At 46.2% G+C, this 24770-nt stretch overlaps 1 protein-coding gene across 2 annotated transcripts in view; it reads right to left on the minus strand.

Moving 5' to 3' along the window:
- Positions 1-15357, minus strand: part of SELENOT (selenoprotein T) — a 229691-nt gene extending 214334 nt beyond the window's left edge. Inside the window, exon 1 of one of the 2 annotated variants that reach the window (XR_014970712.1) lies at positions 15081-15284. The gene's annotated coding sequence lies outside the window, so the exon portion shown is untranslated. Of the gene's footprint in view, positions 1-15080 lie in introns of both variants that reach the window. The other variant, XM_085634908.1, reaches the window with a different exon arrangement.
- Positions 15358-24770: the final 9413 nt, after the last annotated feature.

Consider the following 24770-nt stretch of genomic DNA (forward strand, 5'->3'; position numbering starts at 1 on the left):
TAAGAATCAAAATCCCCAAAGAATCAAAATCTCCACTATTGTAAGAAGTATATCCTTAGTATAGGTCGGCATAGCTACATCTAATTCAGCTTCTATGTGCCCTATCCTTGATTTTACCAGTTGGTTATTTTGCCATCTATAAATTAAATTGCAAGGGCACTACATACAGTAAACCACATTGGTGGAATTAAAGTTTGTAAATGATTTCAAATCATACTGAATGGTTTCATTAAATAATTGTTTCTTATTCCACGTGAACTGGCAGGCTACACAGTTATTTAAAAAACTGCCTCTTTAGAATCCAGCATAACTCACTAGAATTTAGTGAGTTATGCTGGAGTGGACTCCAGAGTTTACAACGTGGTCTTTTACGCACTCCCTCTTCCATATGCACACAGTGGAAGTTGAAACAGGGGTTAACTGCCTGTAGCACATGCCAGTGTTTTTTCATGGTTTTCCCTTGAATGCATTTGATTAGTGTGTGGACAGTAAGTTGTAACACAACCTAGCCCTTCACTGGTATTCCTTGTTTTTAATTGTAGGAAATGTTCTCTAAGGGGGAACCATGTCCTCTGCTTGGCTGTTCCAACTACTCTGCTTGGATGGTCCTTATAGATAAATCCTCCCATCAATGCATTGGCTTACGCCAAGTAGTCAATTTTACATGTGCAACTAAGTTGAGGCCTGTTGAATTGGGCAAAAAGAGCCTTGCCTCAGGGCTCATGTGGTGTTTGAGCACAGTCTTCTTTTGGTGGGCTTTCGGTATAAAGTGCCAATCATTTTCACTTAATTGTGTTTGATAATAACATCAAGGAAGGGGAAGGATAATTATCACTATAGCTGGTAAATTTCAGATACTCTTTGGTTGTGCCGCGCAATAGGAATTCCATACATAACTATATTATGAAGGCAAAAAAATAAAACATTCACAACATGAAGAGGCACATTTTATTGTGTTATTATTTCATTGATTGTCATTTAAATCAAATGAATATGGTCTATGCCAAAGTTTCACCTCATTAGTGCCAGCCTGCCACCTGATTAAAGTTATCAGCAAATAAAAGGTGACCGGATATTCTTTGCAAAATGGTCTTCCACTTTACAGTACCTCTCATGGCAACTTTTTTTATTTATAACTTATGACCTGTCTGCACGAGATATATTTTTTGGTGGATATCTAAAACGAAGCAGCATATGGTGAATTATGTGGCAAGTGCAGTAAATCCATAATCAGACGGAAAGCGTGTCCACAGAATACCATCTTTTCAGTGGCCCTTCTGATGTGGAACAATTTGTGGGTGCAAGTTGTGTGCATTACATTTTCAGACAGCGTGACCTACACAAGGATAGCACTTGGCATTAGAGACGGACTAGGGCATAGCACATGATAACAGCCAGTGGGTAGTTTAGGATGGAAAAAAAAAAAGAATATTAAAATCTTTTTCAATGACATTAATTGTACCAAGTGCGACTGAGCACCCATTGGTTTTATTCCTAACATGCAAATGTTGATTATAAATAGCCCCACGGTACAAAAGGGGGTGGTGATGGACGGAGCATCAGAACCAATCAAACACTCACACCCAGTCAACAGATCTGGGTTTGATCCATCACCGTTCTTTAGCCCACTCTGCCACCCTAGTTCAGACATGGCCACATGCAAATCAGTCTGACCCTGTGCCTCATGGGAACAGTCCAGCCCGAACTGCCAAGCCATGCCTTCCCTGGACCGGAAACAAGCTTCCTAGGAATGGTTTCTGGCATTTCAGCCAGGCTTGCTTGAATCCAGTGGCAAAGTGAGCAAGGAATGGCAGAGTGGGCTAAAGAACGGTGATGGATCAAACCCAGATCTGTTGACTGGGTGTGAGTGTTTGATTGGTTCTGATGCTCCGTCCATCACCACCCCCTTTTGTACTGCTTTGTTCGCCATAAGTTGGCAGGGTATGCTCAGACGTGAGTCCCTTGCTCACTTTGCCACTGTATTCAAGCAAGCCTGGCTGAAGACGGCTGAAATGCCAGAAACCGGACCTAGGAAGCTTGTTTCCGGTCCAGGGAAGGCATGGCTTGGCAGTTCGGGCTGGACTGTTCCCATGAGGCACAGGGTCAGACTGATTTGCATATGGCCATGTCTGAACTGGGGTGGCAGAGTGGGCTAAAGACCGGTGATGGATCAAACCCAGATCTGTTGACTGGGTGTGAGTGTTTGATTGGTTCTGATGCTCCGTCCATCACCACCCCCTTTTGTACTGCTATAAATAACCCCACAACACACTAAGTGTCTTACGCTTTAACAGCATTTCATTGCCACAACCCTTTCAGGGCAAGCAAGTGCTAATGGCCTCAAACCATGAGGGTTGAGACATTTTACTCCTCCAGTTGATGGGAACTCAGCATTTAGGGGATATTGGCAAATTTCTTTCACATCAGGCAAACGTTATTAAAGGAAGCCTAGGTTCTTCAGATAGTCCAGAGGATTTGTATGGAGTTCACCAGCTGCCCTTTTTCGAGCCACAAAGTGGGAACAGTGGTCTAAGTGGACGGGATCGGCAGGGCACGGCGTGCCCCTACTTCTTTAATTTCATAGAGTCAGTTTCCCTACTTTCTCATTTTAAGAATGCCTCACAGACAGCAGAAATCGCCAAGGCCGATAGTTAAGGCTCGGCTTTTGGGGATGGGCGGAACGGGCTGAGAAGGAAAAGGACTGTCTTTTCATGCACAGAGAAGACAAGGACTCTTTTCATGCACAGAGAAGACCAGGACAGTACATTCAAAATATGAAAAATAACTAACTAAAGCAAGACAGCGTGGTTGCAAGGTGGACAGATTGATTTATTCATACCTAAACACATTAGCGCCACTTTACAGTGTTTGCCAGTGAAACACTACTTTTGTTCCTGCTTTTATTTACTTAATTTTGCATTCCCTATGAGGGTTTGCTTTTTCTAGGATGTTAATTTTTTTTTAGGCAGCATATTGCTCTTGTCTAGTGCGCAATTTGAATTGAGCCACATCCAGGTGTTTATAGCGGGTCAGTGCAGTGCAAGTTTCTCTAAGTTGTGCAGTATGGGGTTTAGTGGGGGGAGAGGATCTGGCACTATAATCAGAGCTGCTGAATTTGGAACTGGGGAACCAGGTTCAGCCTTCATGACCAGTCCACCAGACCACTCCCCCGGAGGGAGCACATTTCAATGCTAGACCTTAGAAGGCCCGCAAGATCTTTAAAGCCCTGGTGTCTCAGCACCAGCAGGTGAACCCTAGCAGTGGCAAGTGTGGGTTAACCTTGAAGGCCTGTCCGCCACAATTCATTCTGAAGTTCACCTCCAGTCTTGCAGGCAGGCGTATGAAGCAGCACACCATAGAGTGACAGTGACTGTCACTGAGGTCACAGGACCTTTGAGCAGGGTGGCTCTAGGGCAGTGCAACCGCACCAGGCGCTCACCAGCCGCGATCCATGCAGCTAACATGGGTGAGGCAGAGGAGCCGGGTAAGGGAGGGATTTCGAGGGACGATGGAGAGGGAAAATTAAATAATTAATTTTCTCTCTGCATCGTCCATCGAAATCCCCCCTTACCCGGCCCCACCGCTGTTACCTGGATGGACCGCGTCTGGCGCTGACTTCAGGTGGGGTTGTCGTGTTTGCAAGTATAATATGGTTTTAAAAGCACTTGTTGATTCCTTCCTGGCCTCCAACAATAAAAATGTCATGATAACTCCAGTGATTAATGTTCTTAAAAGAGAAAGATGGTGTTTTGTGTAGTGGACGTTTTGACTCATGGAAAGGAAGTGCAAAGGGCTAATGTGCCTGCTGCTAAGAACATGTACCATGCAGATCACAAAGTGCACATATAAATAGGTAAGTGGGTTCCTACTTTTGTCAGAGAGACCCCATTGTTACTTGCAGTTAATAAGTTAAAATCCTAACATAGAACAGTGAGCTCTTAACTGTCATGTAAGGGCTGCATGCAAACTGCAAGGTATAAATTGGAGCGTTGTGGTTTCCCCCCCCCCCAGTTTTTGATTATCCTAATGTTGCATAAAAAGGGTTCATTTGGGTAGGAATCCATTCTGATTATTAAAGAGAACCAACAACCATGGTATTAGGTTTTAAATTCCATGCTTGTGTTTCTCCAGACCAATCACTATTAAACTATGCTGCCTACTAGTATGGGCGTCATGTGATTCCTACACCTTGTAGTACTTTGTCCTAGGTAACATTTCCTATACCATGATTTGATTGTCTCTGTAATGTGTGTGATGTAAAGTGCTCTGACACCTTACACTGGTATTAGTGGTGCTGTAGATTTTCTGATACTTTATTATTTTGACATTTATACACATGCTAACAGTCTCGGCAAAGATTTCTCCTTATTAGTACCAGTGGAACATACAACTTCAGCAGTAAGAAAGGTGACCAGTCAACATTTGCAAAGCACCCTCCACTTCACAACAGCACGAGTCACATTTTTTAGGAACTTTTGATCCGTTTGAGCTATAAACAATTTACTAGTTAAAATCGTCAGATTATGTAGCAGATTATGTATTATGTGGCAAATATGACAGAGCTATAATTATGTGGAAAACATTTGCAAACTAGGATATTTTGCCATTCATGTTTGAACTGCTCTTGTGGAAAAAGGGAGGAGAAGTGCTGATGACAGAAATTCTATGGCTGGGAGACAAATGGCTTGCGATTCCACTTTTAAGGATATTTGGGACACACTGTGATTGGAAACGTATCCCACTTTGTGAATGTATTTTAACGTCAATAACTCCTATTAAAAGAGAAAGGACAGAGGAACCCTACTTACTAACGGAACCAGGGTAATGGTTATATAAGGGGAAACAACAGTTCCTGTGGACTCATAAAAAATGACTCAAGCAATATAAATTTGCACAATCGCAATAAAAAGAGGGTAGAATGTCAGAGGGCAAGGAACCACCAACACATTTGTACAATTATGACTTGTTTTATTAACACAACAGACTTATTATATACATTAAGTTTACAATAGAACAGATATTTGTGCACTGTGTCCCAAAGTGAAAAATGGAACCTAAATCGTAAGTGACAGGGTGAATATTTATATACAAGGTTTCCATAAATCTTAAAAGGCGACCATTCTTGTATAATTTCTTTGTAAACAGCAACTGTATATAATAATATGCGCTGGGCAATGGTTCGCTCTTTCAGCTTGTCGACGGCGTTTCGACCCTCTATCAGTACGGGGTCTCCTCAGATGCGAGAAATAAAAAAGCGGGGGACATGGAGTGTGAATTACCTGGATTACTTAATGCGCAGCATTGTGAACTAGTGATGTGCCACAAGTGAGAAGTGAAAGGGTATTACTCACAAGAGGACCCGTCTGGGTACTGCCGGGGGGAAATGGGAGAGTGTGGTTAAGGGAAAGCGGTGAGACAGGGCAGGATATGTGATACACTTTGATTCAGAAAGGGCTCTTACCTCAGTGTGAGGAAAGGCTGGCAGTCAGGGGTACGGTTTGGCCAACCGGCTCTTTACATCAACTCGCTATAGCCATAGCGGTATGGTTAATCCCTGGTAAGTTCTAGAAACAGTGACAATGCACTGTGTAGGTCTATGGATTTAATAAAAGGGGAGGTTGGTTTCTAGAGAAGGCGGTGAGCGTAAGGTATTGCGCTCTTCAGTTATAGTTATTCTTACCTGGATGATATTCAGTGCGCGAAGAATCACAGCATCTGTATTCCCAAGCTGCGTGAGTCAGCTTCAAGGACGGTACAATGACAGTGATCGCTTTGGAAGACTGCTCCTTTATGCAGTGTTACCCGCCTTTTTGCATTGAGAACCGGCAGGCCTTGCTAGGGATAGTGGAAAACACCGTTCAATCCGGTGCTCGGTATCCGTTAAGGATAGAAAGTAAAGAAAGACCTCTGTGTTCTTGTGGCTCAAGTGTAAATGCTGCGCTGCTGTTAAATGCAAGTGATATTGTGAGGCATGTAATATTGTGAGACATTAACTAAATTCTTATGCAAAGGGAACAGATACAGGAATTTTGATCATGATCAAGGACACTATCATAATTATTATTCTAAAGGTGTGTCTGGGCGAGACACACCTTTAGAATTGAGTCTTAGGTTACAAGGGAAGAAATTTCCAAATCAGTGCAGGTAGATCCGATTATGTTTATTCATATATTCGTTCTTTATTCGTCAAGTGTGAATAAAGAGAGAGATGGCACAGCCAACACGTGTTTCGCCCCCTACAAGGCCATCCGGCCTGGGGCTTCCTCAGGGCGGGTAGTTTTGTAATGGTATTTCAATGAAGATAAAGGGTTTGTAAACCAGGGATTCTCGAGTCTCGGCTAATGCCAGATATGGCGAGTTTCTTCGGCTTTACGCCATCTCTCTCTTTATTCACACTTGACGAATAAAGTACGAATATACGAATAAACATCATCGGATCTACCTGCACTGATTTGGAAATTTCTTCCCTTGTAACCTAAGACTCAAAACTCTCGCCCAGACACACCTTTAGAATTCTACTTCAAATTAGGGGGATAGGGGTCTCTCCCCCTGTTTGTGGGCAGAACCAGTACGAAAAGGACCTATGCTAATTATATGATTAGTAAGGGATTATGACTTTTTTTTCCCCTCACTCACATGAAACAGTATCATAATTATTAGTCATCATTTACAAAAATCATATTTGAGAGAACTTCATATTACATTACATATGATTTGGTATAAGTAAAACCATTTGTTAGGAATAGTGTGAGAGATAAAATTAAACTGTGAACATTAAAATACTTCATATTTCAGACAAATATGGCATTTCACCTTTGGGCTTGGATTAGTACATGAATAATCAATATCAAGTTCTTATTGGAGGGTGGTGACATACCCCCTCCATTCCTCAGCAGAGTTAAGACCATCATCTATTGAGTTGACCCTGTCAATCCAACGACACTCATTGCGTTGTAGTATGTGTGTAATATGAGTTTAATGTCACCTCCCCTCTCTGGTAGAGTGGCAACATCAATTACTTGCCATCTTAGTTCGTCTGCAGAGTGAATTTTCTCATTGTAGTGTGACATCAGAGGGACATTGGGAACCGATCTACGTATGAGACTACGGTGTTGACTAATACGTGCTTTGACCGGTTGTTGCGTTTGTCCAACGTATGGGAGTCCGCAGGGACACCAAATACAGTACACTACATTTTGTGTGTTACAGTTGGAAAAGGTTAATAGATCATGCTTCACATTGCCATGTTCAAATGTGGCAGTGTTAAACGCGAGATCACAAGAGACACAATTGCTGCATTTGTGATGCCCTTTGATTTTGGGAAGGCCCCAAGCGCTGATAAGTGTATTGGTATTGTTAATCTTGATATCTGTGGCAGATCTGACAAGATGATCTTTGATATTTTTCCCTCTCTTGTATGCAAATAGTGGCGTCTCTATTGTGGGGTCAACACTTTGGATTATGTTCCAATTTTTTGTGATCAGGTTGCGCACTTGATTGGTGCGAGTGCCAAAGGTCGTAACGCGTACAATCTTTTGAAGATTTGTTTTTTGTTTTTAGCAGTTCCTCTCTAGGGCAATGCCAAGCCCGTTTAAGTGACTTCTTCACTAGTCTATTTGGATAGCCTCTCTTGACTAGTTTCATTCTTAATATTTCAGCTTCTCGCATATAGTCAGCTTTATATGTGCAGTTACGCCGCACCCTCAAAAATTGGCCAAATGGTAAGCCATCTCTTAAGGCACGGGGGTGTTGGCTACGATAAGATAGAAGGGTGTTTCTTTCAGTAGTCTTTCTGTGGAGGGAGGTGTAAAGTGTGCCACTGTCATGGTTGATATTTAAGTCTAGAAATGCTATACTGGATTCATGTACCGTGGACGTGAATGAAAGATGAGTTTGGATAGTGCTGAGGTATGTAACGAAGTTATTAAAATCAGTTTCACTGCCTGCCCAGATCAGAAAGATAGTCAATATACCGCTTCCAACATTTAATGTTTGAGCGGTACACATTGTTGTCATTTACGGCAAATTTGTGCTCAACATGGTCCATATAGATATTCGCCAGATTGGGAGCAAAAATTGCTCCCATACTGGTACCAGAGCACTGTTGATAATAGGTGCCACCTGATATGAAGTAGTTGCTCTGTAAAGCAATGCGCAATAGACTGATAATGAAACTGGTGGGTACGTCTAGGTCTGCTGTCTAAGAGTTTTTCTATCACCTCAATAATTTCATTCTGTGGTATGTTCGTGTATAAAGAGCTTATGTCTAGGGAAGCTAGCAAGTCAGTGCCAAAGTTAAAGGGCATACCATCTACCAGATTGACCATGTACATAGTGTCTGACGTATGGGTCTTGTAACGGGACAAAGTCCTTGATAAAATGGTCAATGTACTTGCCGATAGGTTCTAAAATAGACCCACATCCTGACAGTATAGGACGACCAGGAGGACTTGTGGTGCTCTTATGTATTTTTGATAGTGTATAGAGCACTGGAGTTCTGGGGTTATCCGCGTTTAGAAATTCAAATTATTTTTTAGCGATATATCCCTCGTCCCTGCCTTCACTGGTAACCTGTAAGATCGCATTTCAAATTTCTGTAAGGGGATTGGTGTTGAGCACCCTGTAGTGTTTCTTCTCACTTATTTGTTTGACGATTTCTGTCTCATAATCTTTCCGATTTTGTATGACGATTCCTCCGCCTTTAATCGGCTGGTTTCAGTATTATGGAGTCATCATTTTTTAATTCTTTAAGAGCCTGTCTCTCTAGTAGTGTGATATTATAGGGGATAAATTTCCTTATAGATTTCATTCTGTCTATGCCTTGTATGACCAATTTCTCAAAGGTCAATAATTCGGTGGCATCATCCCCATTAGTGGGGTAGAAGGTAGATGGTGGTCGAAGACCTGTCAGTGAGTCTTGTGTCATGGGTTCCTTATCCCTGAAGAACAATCTTAATCTAATTTTTCTAAAGAATTGAAAAAAAATTTGATTTGAGGGTAAAGAAATTGGTTCTTTCAGTAATGACAAAGGAAATGCCCTTGCTTAAGAGCGAGATTTCTGCTAAAGACATAGTATGCTGTGACAAATTAAAGATAGGGATAGTCTCCAATTGATTCATGTTTTCATTCAATAGGGTTGGGGACCCCATTGGTAATGTTTCCTGCAGGTTTGTCTTTCTCCTGGGTGCCGATACCAGGTTTTGGTTTTGGCTTTGCCTCCCCGGTCTAAAAAAGGCCGACCTGGGTGATTGTCAACTCGACTGGGGCCTGCTTGTGTATCGGAGTCGTCTGAGCCTCCAGAAGATTCAGAAAAAGTAACTGGTTGGTTCCTCCTGAATCTACCCCACGTGTTTTGTCTGTTTTGATTGCCAATGGTGGTATAATAATCTTCCCTCGGGTATGGGTATGCTCTTTCTTTTGAGAAGTTTTTAATGTCTTTGGAGACTATCAGCCTTTTTCTTTAATTCAAAAGAGTTAAAGTCTTCAATAGTTTTGTTTAGTTTGTCTAGTAGGGCCTTTGCTTCTGCAGTAGCGTCACCTCCAAGAAGTTCCTTCTCTAATTCTTCTATTTCTTTTAGTTCAGCCTTTGCATGCTCTAATGCTGTTTCCACGCCCAACACCATCCAATGGCGAGAGCAGGTGGTAGAAATATTGCTGAATTTACCTTTAAACTTGGAGTCTTCTCTAAAAATACCTGGAACGTTCCCGATCTGTAATCCCTGTGGGATAATGCCTGCTTTCAGGTATTCTGTCAGCATCCGAGCATGAAGCTCGGTTCTGACGTGCTTTTTTTTTACTTTTCTAATTTCTCAAGCAATTGTTGCATGGGATTGCTATTTTTACTTGGTTGTGCTGAAAAAAAGGGAAGGTCCACTTGTTATTTTAGCAATATAATACTCTGTGTAGAGGGGAGCTTCTTCATCTGACATTATAAACCTCAGGAAAAATGTAACCCTATTGTGTATAGGGTATGAAGGAAGATTCTGGTTAATGGATAATTCCCTCGCGGTGCAGCCACCGCTCAAAGGTCAAAAGAGAAAGGACAGGGGAACCCTGCTCACTAACGGAACCAGGGTAATGGTTATATAAGGGGAAACAACGGTTCCTGTGGACTCATAAAAAATGATTCAAGCAATATAATTTGCACAATCGCAATAAAAAGGGTAGAATAATGTCAGAGGGCAAGGAACCACCAACACATTTGTACAATTATGACTTGTTTTATAAACACAACAGACTTATTTTATACATTGTTTAAATTTACAATAGAACAGATATTTGTGCACTGTGTCCCAAAGTGAAAAATGGAACCTAATCGTAAGTGACAGGGTGGTGGTTCCTTGCCCTCTGACACTATTCTACCCTCTTTGTATTGCGATTGTGCAAATTATATTGCTTGAATCATTTTTTATGAGTCCACAGGAACTGTTGTTTCCCCTTAAATAACTCATATTAAACATGTGTATCCATTGGTTAAATTAAATAATGTAATAAGCTGTAACCGGTTAGTGAAATGATAAACAAATACTATAAATTGGGATATTTTGCTCTTTCTGCCACACCTGTGACTCCACCCACTGACCCAATCCATGTGTTATTCCCGCCCTCTGATTCTCTGCCCACAGTTCCCCTACTTTTTTCCCCCCACTTCGACCACTGAGTGTATCGCAACAAAGTAAACGATGGGGAGGAGCTAGTCACTCAGTTTAAGTACTTCCAAACCCTTTATTTTGATTCAAATAGGTTTTAGTGTACAAATGTATTATGTAAAAACCTGCTCTCAGGACACCCCCGCTGTGCACGGCCCCCCAGCTGTGTGTGTGCCCCTCGCTGCTGCTCACAGTCACGATCTGCCGCCTGCCTGGTTTCCCTAGCTCGTCTTGCTGGTACTGCCTCACTGTTTTCCCCTGCTGTATCATTGGAATTTTTGTGCATTGTATCCCGTATTGCCTGTTTCCCCTGGTTAGCCCCGCTCCCCGCCACCGTGATCTCGCGGCCACGCCCCCTTTTTCTCCATGTCCTCCCCGCTCCCGCCTCCCAGCTGCTCCTCCCTCCCACTTAGCCTTAAATGGCGACCGAGCAGACACGCAGCGGGCGCGCCGATTGTGCGCCGAAGGCGCGCCAAAGGCAAGCCCGTCAGCACCAGGACCGCGCCCAGCGCCAGGACCCCTGGCCCCCGAGGAGGCCAGCCCACACGACGGACTTACGACTCCACCACTCTCATCGCACTCACCGCCGGCCGAAACCCCGCCTGTTACCGAGCCACCCTGAAACGCACCCACGGACCCTTCACCTGCAATGCCTGCAAATTCTCCAGCCTCCGGACCTGCACCGCTCCCACCAAACCGAGCCACAGCAACAACCACCTGAAGTGCATCCTGCTCAACACCCGCTCCGTCCACAGGCACGCCATCGAACTCGGGAACCTGATCGACACCACATCTCCAGATGTCGCCTTCCTCACGGAAACCTGAATGAACGCCTCCTCAGCGCCCGACATCGCCATCGCCATCCCGGACGGATACAAGATCACCCGAAGGGACTGCGTCAACCAGATGGGAGGAGGCATCGCCATCGTACACAAAAACACCATCCGCATCTCGACCAACTCCGACAACACCTTCACCGCCGCCGAACACCTCCACGTCCAGATACACACCGACCCCAAGACGACCCTCATCTACAGACTCCCGGGACCTCGCACGCAATATCAGCCCACACGCCCTCCCCTCCGCTGACTACATCCTCCTAGGGGACCTCAACTTCCACCTGGAGAACAACAATGACAACAACACCAACACCCTGCTGGACAACCTCGGACTCAAGCAACTTGTGAACACCCCGACCCACTACGCCGGCCACACGCTTGACCCGGTCTTCTCTTCCAGCAAGCACATCTCCTTCAGCCACGCCACTGGACTTCATTGGACTGACCACAGCTGCGTCCACTTCAGCTTCAGAAGAACGACGACCCACCACCACCCGCAACAGATTTCTCGCAGGAGCTGGAGCAAGATCACCGCCGAGCAGCTCACCGCCTCCCTCGACCTGAACCCTCCCACCAGCACAACGGACCCCAACGAAGCAGCCAGCAACCTCACACAGTGGCTGACCGCCTGCGCCGATGACCTCGCACCACTAAAGAACCCTTCCAGCAGACTCGGCTGCAAGAAAACCCCCTGGTTCACCAACGAACTCAAGGACTCCAAGAAGAACTGCCGCACCATCGAGAAGGCCTGGCGCCACAACCAGACCACAGACAACAGGACCGCCCTCAAGCACGCCACCCGCAAGCACCACCAGCTGATCCGCGCCACCAAGAAGAAAGCACTCAAAGAACGACTGGACAACAGCGCCCACGACAGCAAGGAACTCTTCAGCATCGTCAAAGAGTTCTCCAACCCCAGCGCCGGAAACGACATCCCCCCCCTCGCAAGACCTCTGCGACTCACTCGCCGCGCCTTCTTCCACCGCAAGATCGCCGACATACACAACAGCTTCGGCGCACAGACCACGCACCCAACCACTGAACCAACGCCCGCCACCACCACCCTCTGCAACTGGACCCCGGTCAGCACCGACGACACCACCCGCACAATGAACTCCATCCACTCCGGATCCCCCACCGACCCCTGCAACAAGGCCGACGCCATCATCGCACCCCATCTCCGGGACATCATCAACGCCTCCTTCCTCACCGCCACCTTCCCGGAGAGCTGGAAGCACGCCGAGCTCAGCGCCCTCTTGAAGAAACCCACAGCGGACCCCACCGACCTGAAGAACTTCCGCCCCATCTCGCTCCTCCCCTTTCCGGCCAAAGTCATCGAGAAGACCGTCAACAGACAGCTCGCCACCTTCCTCGAGACGAACGGATCCCTCGACCCCTCACAGTCCGGTTTCCGAGCCAACCACAGCACCGAGACCGCCCTGATCGCAGCCACCGATGACATTAGATCAGATCCCTGCTCGACAACGGGGAAACAGCGGCCCTCATCCTCCTGGACCTCGCCGCAGCGTTCGACACTGTCTGCCACCGCACCCTAGTGCAACGCCTCAGCAACATCGGAATCCAAGAGAAGGCACTAGAGTGGATCATCTCATTCCTCGCCGGAAGAACCCAGAGAGTCCACCTCCCCGCGTTCAGATCCGAAGCCACCGAAGTCATCTGCGGCGTACCACAAGGATCATCACTCAGCCCAACCCTCTTCAACGTCTACATGAGCCCCCTCGCAGACATCGCACGCCAACACAACCTCAACATCATCTCCTACGCCGATGATACCCAGCTGATCCTCTGCCTCACCAACGACCCCGCCACCGCCAGAGCTAGCCTACACGAGGGGATGAAAGACGTCGCCGAGTGGATGAAGAACAGCCGCCTGAAACTGAACTCAAGACAAGACGGAAGTCCTCATCCTGGGATCATCGCCCTCCGCCTGGGACGACTCCTGGTGGCCCCCTGCCCTGGGCACCACCCCCATACCTACGGACCATGCACGCAACCTCGGCTCCATCCTGGACTCCTCCCTCTCGATGACCAGACAAGTCAACGCCATCTCCTCATCATGCTTCAACACCCTGCGCATGCTCCGCAAGATCTTCCGATGGACCCCCACCGAAACCAGGAAGACCGTCACCCAGGCACTCGTCACCAGCCGACTGGACTACGGGAACACCCTCTACGCCGGAACCACAGCCAAACTTCAAAAAAAGACTCCAACGCATCCAGAACGTCTCCGCATGACTCATCCTGAACATCCCACGGCACAGCCACATCTCCGGCCACCTGAGAGAACTGCACTGGCTCCCCATCAGCAAGAGAATCACGTTCAGGCTCCTCGCCCACAAGGCTCTCCACGACCTGGGCCCAAAGTACCTCAATGGCCGCCTGACCTTCTACACGCCCACCCGCCAGCTACAATCAACCAGCCACGCCCTCGCCTCCTTACCACGCATCCGCCGAGCCACCGCTGGAGGAAGATCCTTCTCCTACCTTGCAGCCAAATCTTGGAACTCCCTCCCCATCCACCTTCGGCTGACCCAGGACCACCTATCCTTCATGAAGCAACTCATGACCTGGCTGTTCGAGCAGTGACGTAACCCTCTCCCCCAGCGCCTTGAGACCCTCCCGGGTGAATAGCGCGCTTTACAAATGCACTGATTGATTGACTGATTATGGCAAAGCTTAAACCAGAAACCCAGAGAGGCAACATCTGTAAACAATGTGACATGGAGAAAATAGAGACAGACCCTTCTCCTGCACTGACCCGCATGCATAATCGTGTCAGTGGGCTTATTTCCCTTTCTGTGTGGAAAGTAAACAGGGTTAAGAAGAAAAATACTAAAAACAGTTGAAAAGGCATCATAACTTCTCTTTAAATATAACACAATAAGACCAAGCATCAAAGATGACAAAAAGCAGCACTTGAAAGAAAATAGCCGGTTGCCACGATGTATTGGGGCTAGATTCATGTAGCACCCCATAACCCTTATGAGTTGTAAGGCGTATTTGCGGATTGGGAACGCTATACTCCTACAGACGATAATGTGCTCGTCAACTTTTCCCCAAGCGTGGACGTTATGTAAAATAGTATACGGATTTGAGTGGTTATGCAAATGAAGCATTTTATTTGCGTAATCACCTCGTGATAGAAGGTAGGGGCGATGACTAAGCAAAAAAAAAAAAAAAAAAACTAAGTACATTACAACAGGCAGGGTGAAATAATGACTCAAAAAGGGCATGCCCCTATGAAAGGGAAAAATCCTGTAACACGGGTTCAAGTGTGTGTAATGAGAGGGGTTTCCCACGGGTTCGACTATTTAAATAGTAGTTTACACGAGCTACAACCAGGGTAATTTTCCAAATTATTCACTAGGTTAAATTAACACATATCACATACAAAGTGTAATTTTTTACACCCCTACCAATAATACGGGAAACACCTGCTGGGCGGAACTACCGTGCGAAGAGTGGAGGGGCCCGGGTGGACATGAAGAATACATGGGAGGTACTTGGGTGAGACACTGGAGCGGTAACAGTGAAAACATATGGGCACTCATCTATAAAAGCCAGCACTTACCAGATCTGGAAGCGTAGGAGGGGGCCTCCTGTGTAGTGCATCCGGAGCTTCTTGCCACCATTGAAGCTGTCACTGTGGCCCAGAGCGGAGCCCAACCCTAAAAGCAGCAGCAGCAACAGCGTGGGGAGGCCGCGCGGCGACATCCTCTTCCCCTCACACCCAGGAACTACACACTACACTAGCGTACCGTAACCACTGCTTTGGTTGCTTTGTGACGCCAACACGCTACGTTCTACGTCACCACTGACAGTGGACCGTGCGTGGTGCGGGACAGAATGGGTTAATTCTGCTACCCTCAGAGACTAGGGCAAAGTCATGGAAACAAAAAAGGAATAAGCAACCTTCAAACCAAAAGGCTAACGGCTGCCTAGCGATAAGGAAACTAAGCTGCCGGGATATCATCTGGCGTTTAAGCGAATGATTTGTTTTCGCCTTTGATTCAAAGTTTTGTTTCTTATTCCCTTTTTATTTTTTTTGTGTACAAAGAGTCTTATTTTTAGAGTCATTGTACTGTTCACTTTTAGGGAAAACGCACCCCCAAATCAAGCAACAAGATAGCGCTTCTTAGAAATATCAGCTGTATCAGCTGTACATGTCACAAATCTCTATGATTTGTAGCTACCGGACTTTGATCGTTAAGGGGGTGAAGTAAGTAGCCACTCAGGAATAGATCGAAGTACTTTATTAACTTTCAAACGTACTGACACCCTCAGCTGCTGGCAGTCATATCTCCAGGTGAAGGCAGCCTGCAGGGGGGTAGGAGACACTAAAATTCTGGGGGGGACAGGGACAACCTTGTGCACTTTCCAGTGACCCTATACAAATCACCGCCCGTTAAACAAATACAATTGCATACTTTCGAAGTGAAATATTGAGAAAAGCAGGCATGTAGTCACAGTTTGCATGTATGCTTTATTGTTATTTACATTCATATAGTAATGAGACCAAATGTTTTAAAAAAAAACATATATATGAATCTTGCATCTTAATGCACAAAGCAAACAAAGGCCGCTGACTTAGGGTGGGGGCGTCGTGTTTGAAAGTGCATTATGATTTGAAAGGTACCTGCTGCTGCATTCCTGGTCTCCAACAATTTTCAGGCAACAATAAAAATGTGAAGATAACTTTGGTGATTAATGTTCTTTTTTTGAGAGAGATCGAAGGCTTGTCTAGTGAAAGTTTTAATTCAAAAGGTCAGTGAGTTACTGCTTTTGTCTGAGATATTCTTTTGGTATTTGAAGTTTATAAGTTAAAATCCTAACATTGAACAGTGAGCTATTAACCGTCATCAAAGAGCTGCATAAAAACTTCAATGTATAGATTAGAACGTTATGATTTTTCCCCAGTCTTTCCCTATCCTAATGTTGGAAAATTGGTTCATTAGGATAGAAATCAATTCTGATTATTGAAGAGAACCCCCCAACCATGGTGTAATGTTTTACATTCTGAGTTTGTGTTTCTCTAGTGTTGCAAAGCCGCCCTAGGCACTCCCCAACTTTTTGCTGACTGGTACTGGTGGTGCCTGACTGACTGACCCTGGCCTCTGCCTAAACAGCCAGTGCTATTCTGAAAGAGGCACTTAAAAATACAGTGAAAACACCTACATACACTAGGGTGCACTATGGGTTAGGGTACCCCTATGATTGGCATGACCTCTCCTATAAGGCCCTAGTACATAATAGGGCAGGGGGATTAGAACTACTTTTAAGTCCCTAGAATATAATAAGGCATGACAGTTTAGAAGCCAGCAGCCCTTTCTGCGCTTGCATGTGTGCACTGCTGAAGCCTGAGGTCAGTTTAAAAGTAGCCCTGTGTTATAGGGCTGCTTTTAAAATGCAAATTGTGCCCAAACTCGACTTTTGGGTTTGGGGAACTTACAAATTGATCAACTACAATGTTGGGGCAAAATTAAGTGGAAAAATGTTTTCCACTTAACTATGGCTATATCATATTTGCCAAAACCAAGGGGTGCAGTTCCTCTGGGGGGGGAAAAGAGGGGGGGGAAGAGCGGTTAGTCTCTATATAATGCCCTCACACACCTAGCAAGGTGTCATGCTTCATCATAGGGCTGTGCTCCTCGTCGGGCCGGCGCTGCAATGCCCGACGGGCTCCCGCGAAGGGGCTCTTTATCGGAGTTCTTTTTAAGAGACAGCCGTATGGGTGCGTGGGGGTCAGTGCAACAAGTGTAGTGAGTGGTGGTGTAGTGAGTTAAAATAGGTGTGGTATTACCAGGCAATGTGTCAATTTATTCTGATGGTATACCAGCCTAAGTAAAAATATAAGTGATCCCAAAGGGATTATGATGGTCCCTAGGGAACTCAAACGGTCAACATGTTTCTTGCTCTATGCCCAAAGGGTCGGTGGCAATTCATCAGGACCATTGTGAGAAAGTGCTCAAAGAAAATTGTGAAAACTCTACTACATAATTCGTGATGCAGAAATTATCAATACATCACCATGCAATCCAATGGGGTCCCTAAGGAAGTGGACCCGTTGTTGCAGTACCTGGAAGAAAAAGGGAGAAGGGGGGGGAAAAAAGAAGGGGGAAGGACAACACAGATGCATGAAACATGATTCACAAAAATTCGGGGCTCCTGGAGGGAACCGTGCGTATGTTGTGGCCGCCAATGGAGGTGCTCACACAGTGACCCAACCAGAGTCATCTCTATATACAAGTGTTTAAATGAACAGTGGAAAGTGCAGCTGCCTGGCGAAATTGAGAGGTGGAACACGTTGTAAAGTGCTGGCACAAAGAGTTGCCAGGTGGTGGGCATGCCTGGCGAAATTGAGAGGTGGAACACGTTGTAAAGTGCTGGCACAAAGAGTTGCCAGGTGGTGGGCATGCTTTGCGCAACTGCAAACGTGTGCCTTCGTGCACACGGAAAACAAATTAGTGCCAAGAGCAACTGGTGCGGTACACATGCTCCTAAGTGGAGGAGTAAGGCGGGGTATTTTCGTCAGGTGGACCGCCTTACAAAATTGAACACTCGTACTCATGTTGGGAAGTTTACGAGGTGACTATAGGCTGTGCAGAAAGTGCGTCGCGAAATAGATGTTGGGGGCTACACATGCTCCACCGCGAGGGGGTCAAGCGTGGAAATATGTGTCTAGGGGAATGCCCATCAAGGTGATATTCGCGCTGATGTGGGGGACAATAATCACGTCAAAAAAACTATTACGAAAGAAGATTGCCACTTGCTCGTGCGTCTATCAAACTTTACGAGAGGTACAGAATGGACTCACCCCTATTTGGGAGTTAACTTTCCGTACGGGTTCGCCTGGCGGCCAGGGAGCGCCTGCCCTTAAAAAATTATAAACAAGGAAAGTAAGTCGTACCTGGAGATTCGAAGATAGCTGTAGAAGGACCCAGGAATGGAGGCATACTTACAAAGTGTCGGCGCATTCGCTGCCGGATACCTACTGCGGCTCAGGCTTCCGTGACGCACAGCCGTGCGTGTGTGGTTAATAACGGAAGTGAGCAGACGTGGCTGCAGTGCACAACTAGTCCGCGATTAACGGCCGCCATGTTGGGAGTGAAAAAGTAACTTTATTGTTCATAGTGGGGGGAAAATGGACAGCTGGCCCAGTACGGCCGCCATGTTGGGAGTGAAAAAGTAACTTTATTGTTCATAGTGGGGGGAATGGACAGCTGGCCCAGTAAGGAATTTAAGCGTGAAAGGGAAAAGGTATATGGGGGAAATGAGTGATTATTGTATACAAGTGGTTAAGTATCCCCTGGGCAGACATCGAGATAGATTCTGTCGCTACAATGGTGGCAAAAAAGTAATTATTATAGGGGATTTATGTGTATTCTTTGCATAAGAAGCTGACAGGTCAAAAAAGGGAGGTTGGTTGGAACCGAATTACAGGCCGCCTGGCCCACCATACATGGTTGCAGAAAACCCAAAAATCGCTGTTGTTTGTCGCAATAATTAGCAGAACCCAAGTCACCGCCTTGAGTGGATATGTCCAATATAGAACTCTTGACACCAGAAGGTCATGTGTTGTTGAGAGTGGCCCACGGTATATCATCGTTGAGGCCGTTGGTATGGCTCGAGATTCTAAAAATCCACTGTTGTTCTTTGCGGAAGAGGGCTTCCTTGCTGATCGTTGGAAAGGCTTGAAGGACTGTCCATGAAAGGTCATTGGCAGTATGATTAGCTTCCAAGAAATGTGTGCACATTTTCGTGCTGATCTTTTTGCATCTGATGTTACTTCGATGTTCAGAGATCCTGATCTTTATTGGACGTGTTGTCATACCAATGTACATTAGCGCACAAGGGCACTGGATTAGATAAATGCAGTTGCGAGTATTACAATTGGTGTGGGTTCTTTGTTGCCAATTCAGAGTTTCCGAGAGGGTTACAGATTTACTTGTTTTTGTTAGATTACATGCGGTGCATTGTCCGCATGGGTAGTGTCCTGTCACCGGCGGAAGTCCCCACAGTCTTGGCTCAGCTCGAGGCGCTGGTTTTGGTCTGGTGCTGATGAGCATTGTTTTCAAATTGTTAGTTTTTTTGAAAGCAAAACGTGGTTTTGGGGCTTGCCAGCCTCCTACCGATAGAAGTTTCCAATGCCTTTTGATTATTTTTTGGAAGGTGTTAGATTCTGGAGTGAAGGTGCTAACACAAGTGATTAAGTCATCTTTCGTTCTTTCTGTGGATGCCAACAAGGCCTCCCTGTTGGTATTGCGCGCCCTTTTGTAGGCCATTTGCGTTAAATTTGCCGGATATTCTCTGCGGGCTAGGTGGTCAGTGAGTTCATGTGCCTGCAATTTGAAATCCTCCAGTGCACTACAATTACGACGTAATCTGAGGTATTGCCCGTAAGGCAGGTTCTGTCGTAAAGCCTTGGGGTGAAAACTGCTAAAGAGAAGTGGACTATGGCTGTCAGTTGGCTTTTTATAAGTTTTGGTGGTCAACCCCGTAGTGCTTTTTTGAATAAGCAAATCCAAAAACGGCAGTTCAAGTATGGAGGAGCTAGCTGTGAAACGCAAGTAAGGGTTAAGGGAATTGACCCATGTGCTCGTAGTACCTCTTCCACCACATCCAAGGTGGCCCTCTTACAGGGCCACCTTGGATGTGGTGGAAGAGGTACTACGAGCACAAACATGGAACTCACCCACCCCAGTCTCCTTTATTATGGAGTGTGCAGAGATTGCCCTAACCAAAAACTATTTCCAATTCGAAGATCGGATGTACCATCAAGTCCAGGGCACTTCGATGGGGAGCACCTTTGCTCCCAGCCTGGCATGCCTCTACATGGCTCATTTTGAGGCCAACCACATCCTTTGTGAGAATAACATCTACCAGGGTAACATCACCCTTTGGCGGAGGTATATTGACGATATACTGATTTTTTGGAAAGGGGATCCAAACTCCATCCCTTCCTTTGTAACATGGGTCAATTCCCTTAACCCTTACTTGCGTTTCACAGCTAGCTCCTCCATACTTGAACTGCCGTTTTTGGATTTGCTTATTCAAAAAAGCACTACGGGGTTGACCACCAAAACTTATAAAAAGCCAACTGACAGCCATAGTCCACTTCTCTTTAGCAGTTTTCACCCCAAGGCTTTACGACAGAACCTGCCTTACGGGCAATACCTCAGATTACGTCGTAATTGTAGTGCACTGGAGGATTTCAAATTGCAGGCACATGAACTCACTGACCACCTAGCCCGCAGAGAATATCCGGCAAATTTAACGCAAATGGCCTACAAAAGGGCGCGCAATACCAACAGGGAGGCCTTGTTGGCATCCACAGAAAGAACGAAAGATGACTTAATCACTTGTGTTAGCACCTTCACTCCAGAATCTAACACCTTCCAAAAAATAATCAAAAGGCATTGGAAACTTCTATCGGTAGGAGGCTGGCAAGCCCCAAAACCACGTTTTGCTTTCAAAAAAACTAACAATTTGAAAACAATGCTCATCAGCACCAGACCAAAACCAGCGCCTCGAGCTGAGCCAAGACTGTGGGGACTTCCGCCGGTGACAGGACACTACCCATGCGGACAATGCACCGCATGTAATCTAACAAAAACAAGTAAATCTGTAACCCTCTCGGAAACTCTGAATTGGCAACAAAGAACCCACACCAATTGTAATACTCGCAACTGCATTTATCTAATCCAGTGCCCTTGTGCGCTAATGTACATTGGTATGACAACACGTCCAATAAAGATCAGGATCTCTGAACATCGAAGTAACATCAGATGCAAAAAGATCAGCACGAAAATGTGCACACATTTCTTGGAAGCTAATCATACTGCCAATGACCTTTCATGGACAGTCCTTCAAGCCTTTCCAACGATCAGCAAGGAAGCCCTCTTCCGCAAAGAACAACAGTGGATTTTTAGAATCTCGAGCCATACCAACGGCCTCAACGATGATATACCGTGGGCCACTCTCAACAACACATGACCTTCTGGTGTCAAGAGTTCTATATTGGACATATCCACTCAAGGCGGTGACTTGGGTTCTGCTAATTATTGCGACAAACAACAGCGATTTTTGGGTTTTCTGCAACCATGTATGGTGGGCCAGGCGGCCTGTAATTCGGTTCCAACCAACCTCCCTTTTTTGACCTGTCAGCTTCTTATGCAAAGAATACACATAAATCCCCTATAATAATTACTTTTTTGCCACCATTGTAGCGACAGAATCTATCTCGATGTCTGCCCAGGGGATACTTAACCACTTGTATACAATAATCACTCATTTCCCCCATATACCTTTTCCCTTTCACGCTTAAATTCCTTACTGGGCCAGCTGTCCATTCCCCCCACTATGAACAATAAAGTTACTTTTTCACTCCCAACATGGCGGCCGTACTGGGCCAGCTGTCCATTTTCCCCCCACTATGAACAATAAAGTTACTTTTTCACTCCCAACATGGCGGCCGTTAATCGCGGACTAGTTGTGCACTGCAGCCACGTCTGCTCACTTCCGTTATTAACCACACACGCACGGCTGTGCGTCACGGAAGCCTGAGCCGCAGTAGGTATCCGGCAGCGAATGCGCCGACACTTTGTAAGTATGCCTCCATTCCTGGGTCCTTCTACAGCTATCTTCGAATCTCCAGGTACGACTTACTTTCCTTGTTTATAATTTTTTAAGGGCAGGCGCTCCCTGGCCGCCAGGCGAACCCGTACGGAAAGTTAACTCCCAAATAGGGGTGAGTCCATTCTGTACCTCTCGTAAAGTTTGATAGACGCACGAGCAAGTGGCAATCTTCTTTCGTAATAGTTTTTTTGACGTGATTATTGTCCCCCACATCAGCGCGAATATCACCTTGATGGGCATTCCCCTAGACACATATTTCCACGCTTGACCCCCTCGCGGTGGAGCATGTGTAGCCCCCAACATCTATTTCGCGACGCACTTTCTGCACAGCCTATAGTCACCTCGTAAACTTCCCAACATGAGTACGAGTGTTCAATTTTGTAAGGCGGTCCACCTGACGAAAATACCCCGCCTTACTCCTCCACTTAGGAGCATGTGTACCGCACCAGTTGCTCTTGGCACTAATTTGTTTTCCGTGTGCACGAAGGCACACGTTTGCAGTTGCGCAAAGCATGCCCACCACCTGGCAACTCTTTGTGCCAGCACTTTACAACGTGTTCCACCTCTCAATTTCGCCAGGCATGCCCACCACCTGGCAACTCTTTGTGCCAGCACTTTACAACGTGTTCCACCTCTCAATTTCGCCAGGCAGCTGCACTTTCCACTGTTCATTTAAACACTTGTATATAGAGATGACTCTGGTTGGGTCACTGTGTGAGCACCTCCATTGGCGGCCACAACATACGCACGGTTCCCTCCAGGAGCCCCGAATTTTTGTGAATCATGTTTCATGCATCTGTGTTGTCCTTCCCCCTTCTTTTTTCCCCCCCCTTCTCCCTTTTTCTTCCAGGTACTGCAACAACGGGTCCACTTCCTTAGGGACCCCATTGGATTGCATGGTGATGTATTGATAATTTCTGCATCACGAATTATGTAGTAGAGTTTTCACAATTTTCTTTGAGCACTTTCTCACAATGGTCCTGATGAATTGCCACCGACCCTTTGGGCATAGAGCAAGAAACATGTTGACCGTTTGAGTTCCCTAGGGACCATCATAATCCCTTTGGGATCACTTATATTTTTACTTAGGCTGGTATACCATCAGAATAAATTGACACATTGCCTGGTAATACCACACCTATTTTAACTCACTACACCACCACTCACTACACTTGTTGCACTGACCCCCACGCACCCATACGGCTGTCTCTTAAAAAGAACTCCGATAAAGAGCCCCTTCGCGGGAGCCCGTCGGGCATTGCAGCGCCGGCCCGACGAGGAGCACAGCCCTATGATGAAGCATGACACCTTGCTAGGTGTGTGAGGGCATTATATAGAGACTAACCGCTCTTCCCCCCCCTCTTTTCCCCCCCCAGAGGAACTGCACCCCTTGGTTTTGGTCTATACTCCTCGGAGCATGGTGCAGGACCTCATTAAAAAAGCTCTTGGTTCCTCCTCCTTTTAGAAGTATATCATATTTGCCACATAATACATCATCTGCTGCATAATCTAACGATTTCCTCCAAAACAATTTTGTAGCTCAAACGGATCCCAAATTACTAAAAGAAATGTGACTTGTGTTGCTGTGAAGTTTAGGGCCCTTTGCAAAGGTTAGTAAAGAAAACAATTCCTAAGAAAACAATTGGTCCCAGACACTCCTAATGACACTCAAATTAATACCTGTAGGAGAGTGTAGTATGCAATCAATTCATACAACCGAAAATGTATAATGTAAAGGCACATTCAACAGGGAAATCTCATAGATAAGAGGCCAACCAAAGTCAATTAAATTGCAAACATCAATTTATTTCCCGCTGAATCATATTCATAAAATGCAAACTTAGGGGCTGACTACGATGGCAGACTTCAGTACCACCGCCATCGAATCAGGGAATGGGACCGCTGGCCTTCAAGGTGGAGGCCCCACGATAGGCATTACAATGCGACTGCCACTACGGTGTTCGCAGTGCCTATCTTTTACATTGCAGCAGGTGCTGCTGGCTGCATCATTCGCCGCAAAGTAAAAAAAAAAGGAACATGTTAAATAGATCGGTGCCTGCCACATGGTGCAGTGATATGTTGTGGGGCATCATAGAAGCCCCCCAGGACCCATGTCTGGGGGCCAGGGGTAATGGGGCCTGCTACGGGCCCCCAATGTCCCTTTCGCCAGCATTTCCATGGCAGTTGAACCGCCATTGATAAGCTGGCGGGTAAGGGACATCGTAATCCCTGCTGCGGTGCATGGTAGGCACCACCAGCATTGTAGGAACCACGAGCCCCTCCACCACACCGGCGGGCTCAAGAAGCCCGTTGGGTGCGTGGTGGTTGGTCTTTCCGACCGCCAGGTAACCACCCGCCATTGTAATATGGCGGGCTGTGATGCAGTCACCAATGGAGGTGGGACCGCCACCGACGGGGTGACGTGGCGGTCCCACTGCCATTATAATCACCCCCTAAGTTTGGTGTGCATGCAAATCCTACATTGCCAACCCCTGGCAAGTTGCACTGCTAGTGCTGGAGAAAGGCCAATGGAGGTACCAATGGGTGAGGTGGACTGGCCTCAAGGGTCTTGTGACCTCAGTGACAGATTCACTGTCGATCTAGGATGTGCTTCTTCATATGCCTG

Source organism: Triturus cristatus, chromosome 11 (genome assembly GCF_964204655.1).
Source record: "Triturus cristatus chromosome 11, aTriCri1.1, whole genome shotgun sequence".
NCBI lineage: Eukaryota > Metazoa > Chordata > Amphibia > Caudata > Salamandridae > Triturus > Triturus cristatus.